Here is a 21,829-nt window from a genome sequence, read left to right on the forward strand (position 1 = left end):
CAGACGGACATACACACCTTTACAAACAAACACACATACACACACACATACACTTACGCACACGCACAAACACACACCCACCCACCCACTCTCTCTCTCTCTCTCTCTCTCTCTCTCTCTCTTTCTCTCTCTTTCTCTCTTATACAACTGACAGACACACACCCACACCCACACACACACACACACACACACACACACACATTTACATACGCACGCATGTACGCACGCACACACCCACACCCACACACACACACACACATTGACTCACACAAATCTCATACACACAAAACACACACTCATACGCACATACACGGTTGGCCTAGTGGTAAGGCGTCCGCCCCGTGATCGGGAGGTCGTGGGTTAGAACCGTCCAGGCCGGGTCATACATAAGACTTTAAAATTGGCAATCTAGTGGCTGCTCCGCCTGGCGTCTGGCATTATGGGGTTAGTGCATGCTAGGACTGGTTGGTCCGGTGTCATAATAATGTGACTGGGTGAGACATGAAGCCTGTGCTGCGACTTCTGCCTTGTGTGTGGCGCACGGTATATAATATATCTCAAAGCAGCACCGCCCTGATAATTATGGCCCTTCGTGGTCGGCTGGGCGTTAAGCAAACAAACAAACAAATACGCACATAGACAGACGGACACACACACCTTTACAAACAAACACATATATACACACTCATACACACACAAACATACACACAAACTCATGCACATACACATTCACACACACACACACTCTTTCTCCCTCTCTCTCAGTCTTTCTTACACACACACACACACACACACACACACACACACACACACCCCAAGTTACACACGTACACACATACACACTCACACGCACTCACTCACTCTCTCACACACACTTCATACAAACAAAACACACCCCCATACGCACATATAGACAGACGGACATAAACACCTTTACAAACGAACACACATACACTTACACACACGCACATACACACACCCACCCACTCTCTCTCTCTCTCTTTCTCTCTCTTTCTCTCTTATACAAACAGACACACACACACACACACACACACACTGTACATACGCATGCACACACACACACACACACACACACACACACACACACCCACACACACATTGACTCACACAAATCTCATACACACAAAACACACACTCAGTATACGCACATAGACCGGCACGGTTGGCCAAGTGGTAAGGCGTCCGCCCCGTGATCGGGAGGTCGTTGGTTCGAACCCCGGCCGGGTCATACCTAAGACTTTAAAATTGGCAATCTAGCGGCTGCTCCGCCTGGCGTCTGGCATTATGGGGTTAGTGCTAGGACTCGTTGGTCCGGTGTCAGAATAATGTGACTGGGTGAGACATGAAGCCTGTGCTGCGACTTCTGTCTTGTGTGTGGCGCACGTTATGTCAAAGCAGCACCGCCCTGATATGTCCCTTCGTGGTCGGCTGGGCGTTAAGGAAACAAACAAACAAATACGCACATAGACAGTCGGACACACACACCTTTACAAACAAACACATATACAAACTCATACACACACAAACATACACACAAACTCATGCACACACACATTCACACACACACACACTCTCTCTCTCTCTCAAACACACACACACACACACACTCACTCACACGCACTCACACACTCTCTAACAAAAAACTTCATACACACAAAACACACACCCATACGCACATGTATATGGACAGACGGACATGCACACCTTTACAAACAAACACACATACACGCACACACATACACTTATGCCCACACACACACTTACACACACACGAGTACAGACTCATGCACGCGTGCGCACGCACACACACACACACAAATACACACACACCACACACATACGAGTACAGACTCATGCACACGTGCGCGCACACACATACACACACAATACACACGCACACACACACACACACACACACACACACACACACACACACACACACACAGTAACACTAACACATGTGCACAAAATGAACACAAACACACACACTGCGCGAGAGAGAAAGACTACACGGAGGCATGACGTCATGATGCATTAATTGACGTCAAAGACTTTCGACCGTGACGTATTCTTCTTACGCGAGCTTTATCCATAGACTTGGAAACTACGGAATTTCTACCCGTCCAAAGCGGCCTGGGGTGGCGTTTGCTGAAAAAATGGGGGCGCCTATTTTACCCACCGTATTTTTGTTGGTATGGTCCCCATTTTTGGTGAACTTCCATCTCCAACTGTAGCACGTAGCCGGGCACAACCAATCCTTCTTTATCATGTATTATTCGGTGTGCACATTTCTCAAATCGATTACAGTATAGCGTTCACGGGATACCTCCAGCTTCGCTGGGATAAATCAAAATGGAATTTTTAATAATTTTTTAAGTCGCGCATCCCTATAAGAAATGACCACATCTGGAGAGGAGAAACTTTTGTGATCTTTCAAAATACTAGGACAAATATCTCGTTTTCTTTACAAAAACAAGTAATATAAAAGAGATAAAAGAGTTACAAAATGTTGCTTTGATTCTTTCAAAAGAAAAAGTCCAAAACAAATTGATTCGTCGTGAAACGAAATAAAACACCTTGTTTTGAAAGCTGTACATATTGTTTAGTTTTTTTCGAAAATACAAAAGTCATGACGTCCAGTCGAGTCTCAGTGAATATTACAAATTAAGTAGATGTGCAACGCCAAGGCACTGCATAACCCAGCGAATGACAAACCTCTCTCTTCTCTATCTCTCTCTCTCTCTCTCTCTCTCTCTCAAACACACACACACACACACACACACACACACACACACACACACACACACACACCCAAGTTACACACGTACACACGTACACACATACACACTCGATCACTCACACGCACTCACTCACTCTCTCACACACTCTCTCACACACACTTCACTGTACACACACAACACACCCCCATACGCACATATAGACACACGGACATACACACCTTTACAAACAAACACACATACACTTACGCACACGCACAAACACAAACCAACCCTCCCACTCTCTCTCTCTCTCTCTCTCTCTCTCTCGCTCTCTTTCTCTCTCTCTTTATCTCTTATACAAACAGACACACACCCACACAAACACACACACACACACACACACACATGTACATACGCACGCATGTACGCACGCACACAGACACACACACAGACACACACACACACACACACATTGACACATACATCTCATACACACAATACACACACTCACACGCACATACACGGTTGGCCTAGTGGTAAGGCGTCCGCCCCGTGATCGGGAGGTCGTGGGTTAGAACCCAGGCCGGGTCATACCTAAGACTTTAAAATTGGCAATCTAGTGGGTGCTCCGCCTGGCGGCTGGCATTATGGGGTTAGTGCATGCTAGGACTGGTTGGTCCGGTGTCAGAATAATGTGACTGGGTGAGACATGAAGCCTGTGCTGCGACTTCTGCCTTTTGTGTGGCGCACGTTATATCTCAAAGCAGCACCGCCCTGATAATTATGGAAACAAACAAACAAATACGCACATAGACAGACGGACACACACACCTTTACAAACAAACACATATACACACTCATACACACACAAACATACACACAAACTCATGCACACACACACATTCACACACACACACACACTCCGGTTGGTCCGGTGTCAGAATAATGTGACTGGGTGAGACATGAAGCCTGTGCTGCGACTTCTGTCTTGTGTGTGGCGCACGTTATAATTATGTCAAAGCAGCATCGCCCTGATATGGCCCTTCGTGGTCGGCTGGGCGTTAAGCAAACAAACAAACACCCACACACACCCACACACACACACTGTACATACGCACACACACACACACACACACACACACACACACACACACACACACACACACACACACACATTGACTGACACAAATCTCATACACACATAACACACACTTATACGCACATAGACCGGCACGGTTGGCCTAGTGGTAAGGCGTCCGCCCCGTGATCGGGAGGTCGTGGGTTCGAACCCCGGCCGGGTCATACCTAAGACTTTAAAATTGGCAATCTAGTGGCTGCTCCGCCCGGCGTCTGGCATTATGGGGTTAGTGCTAGGACTGGTTTGTCCGGTGTCAGAATAATGTGACTGGGTGAGACATGAAGCCTGTGCTGCGACTTCTGTCTTGTGTGTGGCGCACGTTATATGTCAAAGCAGCACCGCCCTGATATGGCCCTTCGTGGTCGGCTGGGCGTTGAGCAAACAAACAAACAAATACGCACATAGACAGTCGGACACACACACCTTTACAAACAAACACATATACACACACAAACATACACACAAACTCATGCACACACACATTCACACATACACACCCACACACACACTCTCTCTCTCAAACACACACACACCAAGTCACACACACACACACACACACACTCACTCACTCACTCTCTAACAAAAAACTTCATACACACAAAACACACACCCATACGCACATATGGACAGACGGACATGCACACCTTTACAAACAAACACACATACACGCACACACATACACTTATGCCCACACACACACTTACACACACACGAGTACAGACTCATGCACGCGTGCGCACGCACACACACACACACGCACACACACACACAAATACACACACACCACACACATACGAGTACAGACTCATGCACGCGTGCGCGCGCATACACACACACAAACACACACACACACACACAAACACACACAGTAACACTAACACATGTGCACAAAATGAACACAAACACACACACTGCGCGAGAGAGAAAGACTACAGGGAGGCATGACGTCATGATGCATTAATTGACGTCAAAGACTTTCGACCGTGACGTATTCTTCTTACGCGAGCTTTATCCATAGACTTGGAAACTACGGAATTTCTACCCGTCCAAAGCGGCCTGGGGTGGCGTTTGCTGAAAAAATGGGGGCGCCTATTTTACCCACCGTATTTTTGTTAGTATGGTCCCCATTTTTGGTGAACTTCCATCTCCAACTGTAGCACGTAGCCGGGCACAACGAATCCTTCTTTATCATGTATTATTCGGTGTGCACATTTCTCAAATCGATTACAGTATAGCGTTCACGGGATACCTCCAGCTTCGCTGGGATAATGGTCGAAGTTAGCGGATCATGAAAAATGCGAGCTTTTTCATGACCGCGAACTGAGACCATTAGTTGTAATATTTACTGAGACGAGGTGTGTAACCTCTTTATTCCTCCTTTCTTCAGTTAATCGAAGAAAATGGGAGTTTTTGTGCTAAAGTTTGATCGAATCCTATTCACTCAATTAGTCTACCTGCGCAGGCGATCGATTTATGCGCTGTTGTATAGTTCCGTGAAAATCATTCAATTCTGGTAGCACTTCATGTCAGTTTCCCTGTTTTGGACTAAAACCAAGTACACAGTTACGTTGTTATTCTGCCGTGGCGGTAAAGGCAGATATTGTGTGTTCTGTTCATAATTTGGTATCGCTAAGGACATTTTCTTTCGTAGAATAGGATTAAGCAGACGAACTTTTGCACGCGTGTTCCAACGTTAAATACTGTATGAAATTCGATTTTCTGGGGCAAAACAGTGTATGAAACCGTTTTATGTTCTTAACATTGACGGGATGTGTGCATCTGGTTGCGTGTGATCTGTTTGTAAAATGAAATAGTGTTGAAAACTGACCGTCGGATTGCAGTCTTTCGTCGAAGAAACTGTATGCAAAGAAATTTGAAAGGGGAACTACTCTTGTCGCTAGACACAGTGTGAGAGTTACTTGCCTTGGAATTTGCTTGCCGGGTGATCGTTAGATTTCGAGTAAAAAATAAAACGAACTCATGGATTTTATATGGAGATTCATGTGTTCAAGTCTGTGGGTGCTAGTTTAAATGCGGTACGTTCGTTTTGCTTGCTCCAGACATGTATATTTCGTACGTTAGAGCGTTCGGAACTTTTCAGTCGCAGAAGTAGTGCCGACACAGACCAACTTCTTAGCCCATGCGCTATCGAGGATTCAGGCTGTTACTGGCTCGTTATTTGTTTGGTTGGGTGTTTATCGAAAAATAACTAGCCTTACAAGTTTACAGAGGTAAAGAAGCAGAGGGAGGAATAAAAATATAAATGCTGCAAAATAAACACAACAGCAGTCATGACATCCAAGATAATAGCACCACCAAAGGTTATCTGCAGAAATTGCTCTTTCTGCTTGCAATGGGACATTGATCCTAAATACTGTGAAGATTTATTTAAGTCCAAGTCGTAAAAACATATAGAACGTTCAGTCTGCTTCAAACCATACTTCAAACTCAAACACTATTTGTCGATTTTGTTTTTATATCAGTAAAGCACGCCGTCTTGAAGCCTAAAAGCTTCCCTTGAATCATAATTCCAAACTCGGTGTAACTTAGTTCGGCTAAATATATGTTCACATTCAGATGAAACTTTGCTTGTACTAGTCTTGTTTTATTTCGTTTGCATTAGGTAAACATAAACATTAAATGTCGTTTGCGCCCTGCCTCGTTTGCTTATAATTTAAGCAACACCAATTGAAGAGAAAAGCACAAGACATTTTTCAGAATACTATAACTATTTATATATACAAAACGGGAAGAATGAAAATATCTTACCGATTAACCAACTGATTTCACTTTCCAACAGTCAAAAACACTTATGCTCAACTACATTTATACCGGTGTTTGCACTTATAACAACACAAATTGAAGAGAAAAGTACGAGAAATCCTTCCAAAAAATGTACCTTTTGTTATACAAGACGAGAAGAAGGAAAATATCTTACCGACTCACCAAAATGATTTGACTTTCCAGCATTCTAAAACACCTATGCTCAACTAAAATAATGTATATCGTTGTTTGCACTTATAACGTCAACCGTAGAACGTGTGTCTCTTGTTCGCTGTTAGGCGTCTAAATGTCAAAGCTATTGATTCTGAAATGCAGCCGCAGATTATGCAACATGCGGGGTAAAACACCTGCAGTAAACATAAAAAGCTAATGAGAAAATGATGAGAAAAGCCCAGATTCTATTCTTCATTTTTTTTCTTCTCTTGATTTTCTTGCTCCTTTATTTGTTTTTAATCTTATTTCTTTATTTGCGGCAATTTAAAATCTTCAATGGCAAACTCTGCCACCCACAAGAGTTGAGTAACATTGAAAGAAAGAGGATGGCATGATGTGCTACAGCGTTTGCATCATGTCTTTAAAGTATGTGGGTATATGTGGGAGGGGAATTTTATATCTGTGTGTGTGTGTGAGGGGGGGTGATGTTTGTGTGTGAGGGGGGGTGGTGTTTGTGTGTGTGTTTATGTGTGTTCGTGTGTATGTGTGTGTGTATGTGTGTGTGTTTGTGTGTATGTGTGTGTTTGTGGGGGCGGGGAGAGGTGATGTGTATGTGTTTGTCTGTACGTCTGGCTTGTTGTATGTGTGTGTCTGTGCATGCCTATGTGTCAGTGTTTATCGCTGTCTATCCGTCTGTCCTTGTTTCCCCCTTACTGCCAGTCGTTCAGCCTGCATGCCTCTCTGTCCGTCTACATGTCTGTCTCATCTTCTTTCTGTTTGTCTGTGTGTGACGGTGTGCTTTTGTCCGTGTCTGGGGGTTGTTTTTACATGTTGCAGTTTATCATCTGTTTTACTTTATCGTTATTTGCCTCAGCATGTTCTTCTCACTTTTTTGTGTGTTACTTTAGAAATGACACTATTAAGAGGGAGACACGGCACACACATATCCGATCGAATGACTTGCATATTCTAGATGCCATTTGAACATAAGACAGAAATATCTAGCTGGCTATAAATGAGATGAAGCTGGCCTTGTTGTACCAAAATAAATATGGAAGCAAAACTGTAGGACAGACAGACGGACGGACGGACGGACGAACAGACAGACAGACAGAAGTACGGACAGAAAGATCAATGTACTGAACGCTGGTATACAAGTTTACAATTCAAGCAAAGATGAATAAGCAAACGTCAAATACGACTAGAAATAAAAACAATAGTGCTGCAGAATAAACTATAGTGTTTCGATCGAAAATCCACAGCAGTTGAGGAAACAGCCAGAGAAGTATCTTTCAACCCTGAGAATTCGCTCCTCTTCACCATAGAGAAAAGCCCAGACAACATTCAATCAAATTCAGCTTTGCAGCAGTAATCAGTAGACAAACTTCCCCGTTCGGACAGTTGTCGGTCACGGAGGTCAAGAAACCAAGAGAACGAAATTGCTAATGTTTGCAAACTTTCCCACGTTTGTTCTCAAAGTGCGATATGGCTTCTGAAGCCGTGTATTTGCGCTGGACGATGTTTAGCAGGTATCAATGCAAGGTTTCCATGTTAGGAGGTTTCAGAGCCAGACCGTTCTATGCTGATGAAAAGTTGCAGTCAGTGGTCTTGCCTTTGGTTTCCGATTGAAGTGCGACTTGGGGAGGGTGTGTGCTTTGAAACTGAAGGGCTGATCAAACACTGGCTGGCAAACTGAAGGACTTGTGGGACTTCTCCGTTTGCACTGAACGACTTGAAGTTTGATAAAGTTTTTTGGGGAATGAGAAAGAGTGATTTGGGATGAGAGAGAGAGCGTGTGTGTGTGAGGGGGGAGGGGTGCGTCTCTCTCTCTCTCTCTCTCTCTCTCTCTCTCTCTCTCTCTCTCTCTCTCTCTCTCTCTCTCTCTCTCTCTCTCTCTCTCTCTCTCTCTCTCTCTCTCTCTCTGAATGTGTAATCCCTCGTCCCCCTCCCCCTTCTTCTTGAAACTTTAGCTGCCTGTATATGGCCCTGTTCAGCAATACATTGCTGTACTTTTTAAAGAAATTTTAAAAAAACATTTACGTTTGTTGTGTCTGGTTTTGTTTTATATGACTTTGTGAGTCCAATATTTTTATATTTAGTCAAGTTTTGACTAAATATTTTAACATCGAGGGGGAATCGAAACGAGGGTCGTGGTGTATGTGCGTGTGTGTGTGTGTGTGTGTGTGTGTGTGTGTGTGTGTGTGTGTGTGTGTGTGTGTGTGTGTGTGTGTGTGTGTGTGTGTGTGTAGAGCGATTCAGACTAAACTACTGGACCGATCTTTATGAAATTTGACATGAGAGTTCCTGGGTATGAAATCCCCGAAAGTTTTTTTCATTTTTTTGATAAATGTCTTTGATGACGTCATATCCGGCTTTTCGTGAAAGTTGAGGCGGCACTGTCACGCTCTCATTTTTCAACCAAATTGGTTGAAATTTTGGTCAAGTAATCTTCGACGAAGCCCGGACTTTGGTATTGCATTTCAGCTTGGTGGCTTAAAAATTAATTAATGACTTTGGTCATTAAAAATCTGAAAATTGTAAAAAAAAATAAAAATTTATAAAACGATCCAAATTTACGTTTATCTTATTCTCCATCATTTGCTAATTCCAAAAACATATAAATATGTTATATTTGGATTAAAAACAAGCTCTGAAAATTAAATATATAAAAATTATTATCAAAATTAAATTGTCCAAATCAATTTAAAAACACTTTCATCTTATTCCTTGTCGGTTCCTGATTCCAAAAACATATAGATATGATATGTTTGGATTAAAAACACGCTCAGAAAGTTAAAACAAAGAGAGGTACAGAAAAGCGTGCTATCCTTCTTAGCGCAACTACTACCCCGCTCTTCTTGTCAATTTCACTGCCTTTGCCATGAGCGGTGGACTGACGATGCTACGAGTATACGGTCTTGCTGAAAAATGACATTGCGTTCAGTTTCATTCTGTGAGTTCGACAGCTACTTGACTAAATATTGTATTTTCGCCTTACGCGACTTGTTTTTTTTAATTCTCGACCATTATTTTGATGTTTTATTAGTTTAATACTTTGATGAGGTATGTGTGCAGTCTTTGCTTTGTTTACAATTATTCTCTGTATATGTTCCAAGGACAGGTTGGAAGATTAGGCTAAGCCTAAAACCTTTATCCTTATGTAATAAAGTTCTGAGTTCTGAGTTCTGAGTTCTCTCTAAGTGTGTGTTTTCTCATTGTCTCCGGAAAAATAAGAATTAACACACACACACACACACACACACACACACACACACACACACACACACACACACACACATGCACGCACGCACACACACACACACACGTACACACCCCCACTCACACACACACACACACACACACACACACACACACACACACACACACACACACACACACAAATTAACCTTCTTCTTTTCAAGAAGAAAATCATTACAACTGACTAGAAAAACTGAAACCATGCACTCAGAGCACATTGACACCGCTGTCTCCCACCACGCTCCCTGTTGGCTTTCAACTTATCACCAACATTGGCTAATGGAAATGTAATCATACGTGTCATCACGTTTGACTGACGGATGAAAAATGCAGGTCGATTTTTCATTTAGATAGCATTTTGAACACAATGGTATTGTCCCTGGCGATCAAGCGATGACAAAAATCTGTAGAAAATAAGTTACGGCCTAATGGCATTGCAAGAAAAAACTCGAACAATCTGAAATTGTGTTTTTTGTCCGCTCTCAATGTTTTTTTTAATCGTAAAAAGTCCCCTCGAGCTTCTGACAAACTTTCTGTTGAAGCATTACAAATCAGATTAGACATACAACAAACGCATTGCTTTCTTTCACAAAGAGTGGTTTTTTTCTGCTTTTTATATTGTTTTGCCTTTTTATTTGTAGTCAGGTTGCGTCAACGCATGTATGTATGTGAGTGAGGGATTGGGTTGAAGCTAATGATTGTCAAATGTCTAAGCGTCTGTTAGTAATCAATGAATAAGGACCGATTTATTTGAAGTAAAGGATCGTTTATAGGAAATTGGTGTATTTAAAAACACAAACTTGTGCATTACTGTTAGATTCACAACTAAGAAGAAGTCCTGTGTCCTTTATCACCTTTTTTTTAAAACAAGGAAGACATCACTAAAATAAAATGAATGTTTTCTGAAACTTGATACAAAGAAACACGAGTAAGGCCAGATATACTTTGTTCTCTCTTCAAAAATATTTTTGATTGTTTTGTCCTCAAAATAATTTTCTGACAAAGATATCCATAATATTAAACTTGATACAAAGATAGCATGAGTAAATTCCAGAGCAAACGCACCTAGTTACACTCTTTTTTTTAGCCTGAAACAGAAGTAAAAGAAAATGGGAAATTGACACACTTCGCCCCAAAAAATGAACATCAGTGTGTGTGTGTGTGCGTTTGTGTGTTAAGTTAAACCTCTCAGTGATAAGATACATTTCTTCCTGTGTAATTGTCGGTGTAAATTGACATCACCACAGATCCATCTGGTCACATACCGCAAATGAACACCTTGACCACTTGCTGTGTTGAGTTTAATTTATGTATATATATTTTTTTTTTTTTTTTTTTTTTTGATGAATTGATCGATTTTTTTAAAAAGACACTGGTGACTTTACCAAATTAATTCATCACAAAGTTCCCACTGTACACAGAGAGCACCCAAACTGTTGATGGTTGGTATGTGACCAAGTGGAGGGGTGGTCTTATCACAGGTAAATGCCTGGCCAGATCTGAGATTGTCAGTCGTACTGTTTTCAAGGTTCTTTGACTGTATTTGAGTTTTGGCATCCGAATTTCAATAAGGCCAAATACAAATGTATGTTGGTTTAGGGTAATCCGACCGACCCTATTTTTCCACGCCGACCCTAACACTTGTTTTTCATTTCTCAAAACAACAACAACTGTTGGCACATTTTGCGAACCATACAACACTTGTTTTTCATTTCTCAAAAAAAAGTAAAACTATTGGCACATTTTGCGAACCATACAACACTTGTTTTTCATTTCTCAAAAAAACTAAAACTGTTGGCACTGTTGCGAACCATACAGTAACCTCCTTTAAAATCGACTAAACTAAATAATAATTTAAAAAAATAAAAAAAGCCGACCTATCGACCATATCTTTTTTGGTCACGTTACCCTAAAACAACATTATATCTGTATTTGGCTTAAAGAGAGCAACACCCACAACATGTCCATAAGTGCGGTCACCAAAGCACAAAATTATGTGACAGCGTCTGGGATTCCCGGCAACAGTTACGCGATGAAACTCGAAGGCAAGTGGAAAAAATAATATTTATTTTTTAACCTTTTGGAATACACAAGAATTGTCCATGTAGATACAGGGTTTTTTGTTTAGTTTTTTTTTATATATATAAAACAAATATTTGTAATGTTTTTGTCTTTTTTACGTACAACCTTGGGAGACTGATCCCAGTGCACGTTGTTTGTGTCTTCCGTGCTATTTACGTTGGGTGTTTGACCCCATAATACTTTGAAGCTAGACACTTCCAACATGTCAAGCACATCGGGCTTTCTTGTGTGTTGTTATAAATATCACTTTTTACAAGTCGCAATGAGTTTTTACCCCATTCTGATAATCCTCGGTCCACGCTATCGCTGGTCTCTCTGACAGGATGAATGATTACTACGCGCATTAAAATCTATCAAAATAAACAAGAATACAGAGTTATCTCCCATATGTTTTTCGCTAATGTTTCTGATAACAGACGAAAGACGAACGTGATTGTAGAATGGCCGACTTCGACAGTGATCTCCGTGCTGTTCTTCACAGTTATGATAAAAACATCGTTCTAATGTCAAAACAAGTCGACATTTTCTTCTTTCAGACACTATACTTTCATCGGTACAAAGGAACACATAGTGAAACTCATCACCTAATTCATTTTCATCGCACATATCACACAATCTTTCATTTCTAGGAGCATTACAAAACCTGTGCTGATGTATTGGCAACTTTTGGTTGCCCAGGAAATTCCAAATTAAATTAGCAAAATTTAGAACAAGCAACCATAAGTTGCCAATACCTTTCCAGACAAAAATCCTTTTTATATATTCTGTAATTAAAACATAAGCTGTTGGCATTCACGTCAGTGTTCCATTCCTGCAGGAATTGATCTCTTAGCCTTTGTTTTACAACGTTTTTAAAACCTGAGACGGCAAGACTCTGAGTTGTCCATAAATATGATAGACCCAACTTATTTAACATAGTGTTGACATGCGACAACCAGGGCAACCTCAAATGTAGTTTTAACATTAAACAAGACAAATTACCAATCGCACTTGATAAGCTTTTTAAATTTAGTCAAGTTTAGCCAATAGAGCGATTCAGAGAAAACTACTCGACCGATCTTCATGAAACTTCACATGAGAGTTCCTGAGTATGATATCCCCAGACGTTATTTCATTTTTTTGATAAATGTCTTTAATAACGTCATATCCGGCCTTTTGTGAAAGTTGAGGCGGCACTGTCACGCTCTCATTTTTCAACCAAATTGGTTGACATTTTGGTCAAGTAATCTTCGACAAAGCTCGGACTTTGGTATTTCATTTCAGCTTGGAAGCCTAAAAATGAATTGATGAGTTTGATCATTAAAGTTGTCAGTAGCTTGATTTAGAACGATCTCATTTCAACCAACCACATTCCTTTCGTGCCCATAAGGAAATGCTAAATCACAAATTTTGCGTACACGTCACTTCCGGTCATTGGTGAAACGAAGTTCACACCAAAAACACAAACGACTTTCGTTGATTTGGGCGATTCTACGAATCTACTTTCGTTAACTTTGTAATCATGTTTTGGTTATTTCGGTATGGCAACCTTTACTTTATTGAATATAGGTTACCTGATTGTTATTTTAACTGTTCATATCTTCCTACTTTAAGATCTGGAGAGGACGCTCAAGTCGATCTTTCACTGGATTTCTGTAGCATACATTTCCCTAGGTTGCGTTGGGAAAAATCAAAGATGGCGGGCGGCCAGGAGCCGATTGCCGCTTCACGACTTTAGAGTTCTATTTCTTCCCTAATATCAATAGAATACTTATATTTATAGGGCAGACCTTAATTTGTGAACTGTCTCACTTTGAACAGTTATACATTTTATGAGTAGAGCTTCGGGTTGCAAATTAATCGCACATGTGTTGTCAGCGCTTCTTCTGCGAACAGAATTTCTCTGCCGTAACGTCTAAACCGCGAAATGTACAACACGAACTGTTGAGTTTCGTTGTGCACGCGCATCCGAGCGGGCAAGAGAAAATGAGGCGGCGAAAGGAAAGTGGTGGGTTTTGTTCGTCTCTCCAAAACTGCCTAGTAAAATCGAATTTTCGCAAACAGATTTAAAATTGATTGCATCGTATTCTTCATCAAATTCTGAATCTAAAAATTTATACATTTGTCATGTTTACTCCTAAAATGTGATCATAATTAACGAAAGTAGATTAATTAGTTCTACGATTAAAATTTAAGAAATCGATCCAAAAATGGTTTTATTTTATTCTTTATCATTTTTTTATTCCAAAAACATATCGATATGATATGTTGTATCCAAACAAGCTCAGAAAGTTAACAAGAATACAGAAAAGCGCGCTTTCCTGCTTATACGCTACCGCGCTATTCTGGCTTGTCAATTTCACTGCGTTTTGCACGTGGAAAGTGAACGATTTCCTTCTGAACAAGCGTTCAGTTTCATTCAGTGAGTTCGACAGCTTGACAAAATGAAGAAATTTCGCCTTACGCAAAATTGTTTTTAGTTCCCTAACAGACTTTGTTCGAATTCTCAGTCTTTTATTTATTTGTTTACGTATTTGTTGTTTACCGGCACGGTTGGCCTAGTGGTAAGGCGTCCGCCCCGTGATCGGGAGGTCGTGGGTTCGAACCCCGGCCGGGTCATACCTAAGACTTTAAAATTGGCAATCTAGTGGCTGCTCCGCCTGGCGTCTGGCATTATGGGGTTAGTGCTAGGACTGGTTGGTCCGGTGTCAGAATAATGTGACTGGGTGAGACATGAAGCCTGTGCTGCGACTTCTGTCTTGTGTGTGGCGCACGTTATATGTCAAAGCAGCACCGCCCTGATATGGCCCTTCGTGGTCGGCTGGGCGTTAAGCAAATAAACAAACAAACAAAAAATGTGTTGTTTGGTTGTAGTTTTTGTCTGTTCTTTTTTTCAATTCAGGGAATTTGAGTCATGCAAGCTTTGTTCAAACCGTGTTATGAACATGCGGGTTCTTTGTTTTGCTGATCCGATTTTGCTTTCTGCAAAAGACAAAGCAGCTTGACAGCAGTCACACCTTTCCTGAACATACATCTACACGTTGCTTCTCATAGCCTTTCAAAACATGTGTTCGTGCTCGGACATCCAAAACAAGGCACTGTTTATGCATTTTGAAGGAAGAAATATAATGCATGACGAAACAGCTGACGACAGAAATATTTACACAGAAACTGATGTTGACTCTGAATATTACATGACACACCTGTGACGATGGCTCAGGTTTATTACACCCTGGGTAGGTGAGAGGTTGACGGAGCTGACCCAGCCAAGGAAGCTACTGCACGTTCGTCAAACACGATACCATCCGTCGCACGTGACACTAGGGCACAGAGCGCACGGCGCATGATCGCACAGTGGTGTGAACTATCCGTGTCATTGTATGAAGCACGTGCTGCTTGCTTGTGAAATAGGCCTAAGCGTTGGGTCACATTGATTGTGTTAAAGGACCAGACCACGCTGTTTTAAAGGTTATTAGAACCACTAACCGATGACTGAAGGTTAGAGAAATGCACCTAAAGATTCCAAAAATGTAAAGAAATTCACCGATTCGTAGCTTAATCATTGTGATTTAATTAAAAACGTTCCGCCAAATTCGTCTGCTAAACGAGACTTCGAAATGGCCGCCAGTAGACGAGAACCGGCTGTGACGTCACTTTGTGTTTGGAAACCGAAAGTTACAGCTTACGCTCAAGTGGGCGTTTGCCTAAATCGAGCATCAACAGCACGCCGAAGGAATGCGCACGGCTGCTGATAGCTATGAAGTATAGAAAAAAGGTTCAGGCATCAGTTGTCACCTTTTTCCGATGGGCTTACAACTTCTGCAGCAAGACTGATTAACTGGAAACGGCCAACACGATGTGCTGTGTTTCGCGACACTTTCTTCCAATGCGAACGCAGTTAAGCCGGCAAGAAAACCTGGCACACACAAAACAGCTGTTGCCTAACGCAGTTCCAGTTCCGACAATTGTTGACCACTCACAGGAGGTCAGAAACCGGATACCAATCAGTGTCATCAGAACGATCTGCTTTCACTAAACGCAGACGAAAGGAAGTGAGTACATGTATACTGAATGTGTTCTGTAAGGGATAGGGGTTCAGTGTCACTGGGCGTTTTTGTCAGACTGACAGTATTTGTAGTGGAATGGCATCTGTTCCTAATTTTAAGCACATGTGTTAAGATTACAGATTAAAACATATATCTGTTACTACATGCCCGTCCCCATGCACCCACCTTAAAGTTCCCTCTCTCTCTCCCTCTTTTACACTCACCTGGGTAATCGATGAGTCTCAGGTTTAATCAGTGTCCGTCCATATACACATAGACATTCACACAAACACACACACGTTGTTATAGTTGTTATCTTTTAATTCAGTGTTGTATTAAATGGATAAAGAAATCGTTAATACAGCAAGCTTGCATGAATAATTTGCTGTTGTCCTTTTTTTCAGATCAGGTTCTGTAATACAGTAATTATAATTAATACAAGTACAAATTCATGTTTGCAGTCATACTCATAGTGTGTGAGTGTGTGTGTGTGTGTGTGTGTGTGTGTGTGTGTGTGTGTGTGTGTGTGTGTGTGTGTGTGTGTGTGTGTGTGTGTGTGTGAAAAGCACTTTGATACTTAAAACATCTGTGTTATTTGATTTTATTACAAAACTGCAGTCAGAATATTAAGCAGACCTATTCCAACAATACATTTTGATCAGCAGTAAATGTAATGTCAAATTATGAACAACAATCATGTGAGCAGATATATCTAACAGAAACAAATAGTCTAGCAAAATAATACAACCAAACTGTACATGTATGGACATCATCATCCACATAAAAAAAATTGATTGTAGGAAGAGCACTCTGTGTTATTACCACTGCTTCAGTCAAACTGCCAGTTCAACTTTATCTCTGTGGGTTGTTTTTTTCTCTCAGAGTAACATGGGAAAAAAACCTTTAAAAAACTTGCATGCTACAGAGCTGGATTGTTTCTAGTGATCATGCAGCATGATTTATCCGCATAGAAAACTACTGAAACACCTAAACAGAAATAACAATGTCTACAGAAAAAATCCACTGTTTGATTGCTGTCTGTAGTACTCCTCTTGCTAACAGTGGCATTAAAATAATTAAAACAGCTATGCTCTCTTGGGGGGGGGGGGGGGGGGGGAAGTACTCAGTACTTTTTGTGTCTACATAGGCAAAACAAAACTATGCAATGTTTCAGATTTCCTGACCCACCCTATGTTTTTCCTCCTTATCCTGGACTATTTTGGACTCTTACAAAAATGTACTTCAAAAATGACAAATCTTAATTTTGCAGGCTTACAAGGAAATTGACTCTTCTCTTACAACCAGAATACACCATGATTTCAAGCAAATAAAAAACTACATGCACCTGAGAAAAAAACCACTTTAATTCAAGAAGTTAGACCTCCTAACCCCAGCTTTTCAATTCAATTCAATACGTTGTTGATGTTGATTATGGAGCTTAACGTCCTCCCAGGTAACTAGGGACCTATATTGGGACATGATTTTTTATACAATGTTAAAAGTGTAGGGTGTAATGGGGGGGAGGGAGACTGCAGGGTGACGGGGTGTAGTCGCTAATAAATTTAAAGGTGCGTTTATTATCTAATATACCAGACATTTTGTTTTGGCTGGTGTACAGAATAACATCACATAAAATCGCACTCGCAAAACATACAAAACACATAAAATGTACACATCAGTACACACATAACCCAAACCACGCATATCCATACCAGCACCATCACACACATATCCACATACATACTCTAGTTTGTACATTATAAAAATAAATACATTATGATTAATATCATTACTAGTCAACTTAAATTCAGGCTCAAAATAGGTCTTAAGATGGATGTTATTTAGTGTAATGAAGAGATTATAAAAACCAAAAAAAGCTATGAGAAAGAAAGTATGAAAGAATTATGCCCATTCTCCAGTGAAAGTTCTGCTGATTGTGGTAACTTTTTTTTCTGTCTAAAACAGGCATCAGGTTAACTGAAGGAGCTGTTTGAGGGGGTGGTGATCCTAACACTGGTCTATGGCAACACTGGCCTATGGCAGCTACAACAAAGCTCTGCATACACAGCAAGACTACAATGCAACAGTGCCCAGACTTTGACTGCTACAGCTAGACCAGTTGACAAAGCTCAAGTTGTCACCAAGCAGGACGCCCCAACTGGTGACCAACTATATAGACTGAGGCTGCCTATCTCCAAATCTGCCAAAGCAAGAATTGTTATGCAAGCTCCACATTTCTGTTTGCAGTTTAAGCCGACCTTAAGTATGCAATGGTTATGCACATCCCCCCCCCCCCCACACACACACACACCCCGCAGTTGAGAGTTGTAATGTACCTTTTATTTATCTTACATATATTTGAAGCCTGTGTAGCTCTGTGACAGAAAGAGGTCTCTGATGGCAGTGACCAGACAGGCAGGAAGAACTTTCCTGTTCTTTCGGAAAGTCAGTGAGTGTGCAACTTGTCGGTATGTTCTGAACACATCAAAACATGTTCTTTAATTTAAGCTACATAATATCATGTGGATGCACTGATTGGGTGTAAATAATTACAGCAATTGGTACAGTCAATTCACTAAATGTGCAACAGAACCCTAATCATCAGACATTTTACAACAGCAAACTTCAACAGTCCTTTTACTTTCCTGAATGTCATTATTATTTATTAAAACATGCATCTAGAGCAACATACATATAAATCTTCTTTTATTAAAGTTCATCTGAAATTCAGGCTGCTTTCCCATGCAAAGTACAAATGCAAGTGTCCATAAACCAGGGTTTAATACATGTAGTATGTGAGTGAGTTCTGATGAAAAAGTGATTGTGTTGTAATATTGGTTATTACTGAGTGTTGATGTTACAATGATTACATTATAAAAACAACAACAACAGAACAATGTGAAGAGCAAACTTCTTCTGTGGGCATGCAAGTGAGTTAATCTTGTGTGTGTGTGAAACTATATGTGCCTGAGTGTTACAAATTTAAATGACAACAGTTTTCTTGATAGCCTTTAAAAACAACAACAAATACATACATTTAACAATCAAACAAATATAGGCACCTCAAAAAAAGTTGTATGTACACCTTCGTGGCTGGTGATGCATTCTTGCTCCCCTGCAAGTTTTCATTCTACAATGTACCTCAGGCTAGCTTCCTCTCTCTCTCAAATCTGCCCCTCCCACACAATACAACAGGTACAGTGGCCACTCTGACACCAGTCTCTGAAATAATCAAGAACAGTTAAAACTGCGATGAGCTGTTGTTCTTTTACTCGTGCATGCAATGCATGAACACTTAAACAATATCCCACTTATTCGCGAGTGCGTTGACAAGGCGAGAGTGAAAAAAATAGCACAGACTCGAAAGCAGACGATAAGTTCAGCACAGAGAGCGGGCGTGTTTACCTTTGATCGCTGAGACAAACAGAGTCGCAATTTTCATCGTCACTGTCTTTTCACTACTGCTGGAAGTGGCCTCCGCTCCTCATCTTTCATGCTTGATTCGAGGAGAGAAACTGGTAGTTCGAACATGTACGGTTCAATTTCGTCTGCAGTTACGCTTGTTGCCATGTTGGTAAACAACCATCTTCACACAGTGTGACGTCACGGATAATTTATTCATAAGCCAGTCTCGCGAAGATCACGCGGCACAATGGCGGGTCGTTTTGGAGAAGAAATCCGTCGCTTCGGTCACGAAATTCGTCGGATTACGGCCTTAGAAGATTCCGAAGTAAACCAAACATTGTTGAAGACGGTAAGAAAGTGGTTTTCTAACTAACTGCAAACATCGGGAAGTGTTCGGTCGCGCAGGAACACGATTCGAAGCGTTTTTGACGCTAAAACAGCATGGTCTGGACCTTTAAAGGCACAGTAAGCCTCCCGTAAACCATCACAGAGCTCCCAGAGCGTCTACATACAGTACAAGCATACTTCCATTTAAACGCTCACCGAACGGGAACATCCTGGCTGCTTTCTGTCGAGCGTGAGAAATTTTCAAAGAATTTATTTTCGTGGACTTGGCTTTTGACAACAATGGCGCCTCGTTTTGGTGCTGGACGGCTGTTATGAATATCCCGGAAATCACGCCCGGACAGTAAGCCTCCCGTAAACCATCACAGATACTGTCAGGCTTTTACACACAGTACAAACACCCTTCCATTTGAACGCTCACCAAACGGAAACATCCTAGGTGCCCTACGTAAAGAGCGAGCAATTTTTAAAGAATTAATTTTGCAGATTGTCTCGAACACTTTTTCGACCCATCCTGAACTCAGGTCAAAAATGAGTTACTTCCCTTAAACTGGCGATAGCCGTGGATCGATGATAATCAGAAAGTTTTTGGACCGTGGTGCGTTTTTACGCTAGACCTAACTTTTAAAATCTAAATAATAAATTGACAGCGTGTTTTCATCAAGACAAGATCAGTGCAATTCGAAGTTGTGAAAGTTTGAAAAAAGAAAAGCCCGGAAGCAGGGTCACGCAAGGGTCGTAGCAGACGACGGTTTATGCGGCATATCGCCGTTCCTCTCAACAGTCAAAAGCCATCGCTAGAGTTCTTGTGAACCACAGCCGTTTGTTTCGTGCATAAAAACGTGCTATTGTAGATAAGCTGACATCGAGTCGCATTCAAATGACTAACTGACGACTACATTGTGAAAAAGGGAAACTGGATCACACGGGTTCACGATGGCTCAGGGGTAAGATAAACCACGCAAAAATAAATTCTTTGAAAATTGTTCGCTCTTTACGGAGAGCACCTAGGATGTTCTCAATCGGTGAGTGTTTAAATGAAAGGGTGTTTGTACTGTGTGTAAAAGCCTGACCGTATCTGTGATGGTTTACGGGAGGCTTACTGTGCCTTTAAGATGCATGTCAGATGAGATGACAGAGTTTGAAGTTGGTGAGCTAGTTGTTTTGGGACATTCTCTAACTCTCTGTCTGTCTTAATTTCTGTATGTCTGTCTTTATGTCTGTCTGTCTGTACGTATGTATGTATGTAAGCATGTATACATACATGTATGTATCTCCCTCCCTCTCTCTGTCTCTCTCTCTCTGTCTCTCTCTGTCTCTCTCTCTCTGTCTCTCTCTCTCTTTATTCATCTCTCTCTCTCGCTCTCTCTCCCCCCCCCTCTCTCTCTCTCTCTCTCTCTCTCTCTCTCTCTCTCTCTCTCTCTCTCTCTCTACCCCCCCCCCTCTTTCTCCCTCTGCTCTGTGCTTAAAAGGGGACAGAGAGGGATTCAAAAACTGAATCTTAAAAAGGACACCCCCCCCCCTTCCAACTCCTTATGCAGGCTACCCAATGATCATGTAATTGTGTTCAGCGTTAGCATACGGCGTGTGAACAGCATCTTTAACAACCTTGCTACACGGGCAACTAATAAAGCGTTGCAGACAGTGTAAAGAGCTGATTTCCAATACACTGCCAATTACAACTCTCTGGATCAATATCCTACACATGTTCCGTAATTAATCAACAACAAAAATTGAAAAAAATCAATAACCAACTCAACTAAGCAAATCACACGAGTTACATTAAAACAAAACTAAGGTAAAACGAACACAAAAACCGGTAAAAGTGCAAGAAAACATCTGCGGCTCCACAAGCTCGTTCAGAAACAGCAGGCCGAGTTGCGTCAACGATAGATTTT

The 21,829-nt window shown here is 41.3% G+C and overlaps 2 long non-coding RNA genes across 2 annotated transcripts; one reads left to right on the top strand and one right to left on the bottom strand.

Annotated features, from left to right (window-relative positions):
• Window positions 1-15,577: 15,577 nt before the first annotated feature.
• On the top strand, window positions 15,578-18,661 carry LOC138965263 (uncharacterized). Its single transcript, XR_011455387.1, has 2 exons — window positions 15,578-16,187; window positions 18,147-18,661. It is a non-coding gene; the product is annotated as an uncharacterized lncRNA (long non-coding RNA).
• Window positions 18,546-21,028, bottom strand: LOC138965262 (uncharacterized). The gene is made up of 2 exons (XR_011455386.1): window positions 19,244-21,028; window positions 18,546-18,656 (listed from the first exon to the last, which is right to left on the bottom strand). It is a non-coding gene; the product is annotated as an uncharacterized lncRNA (long non-coding RNA).
• Between the last annotated feature and the right edge of the window lie 801 nt (window positions 21,029-21,829).

The sequence above is a fragment of the Littorina saxatilis genome, linkage group LG4, assembly GCF_037325665.1.
Source record: "Littorina saxatilis isolate snail1 linkage group LG4, US_GU_Lsax_2.0, whole genome shotgun sequence".
Classification (NCBI taxonomy): Eukaryota; Metazoa; Mollusca; class Gastropoda; order Littorinimorpha; family Littorinidae; genus Littorina; species Littorina saxatilis.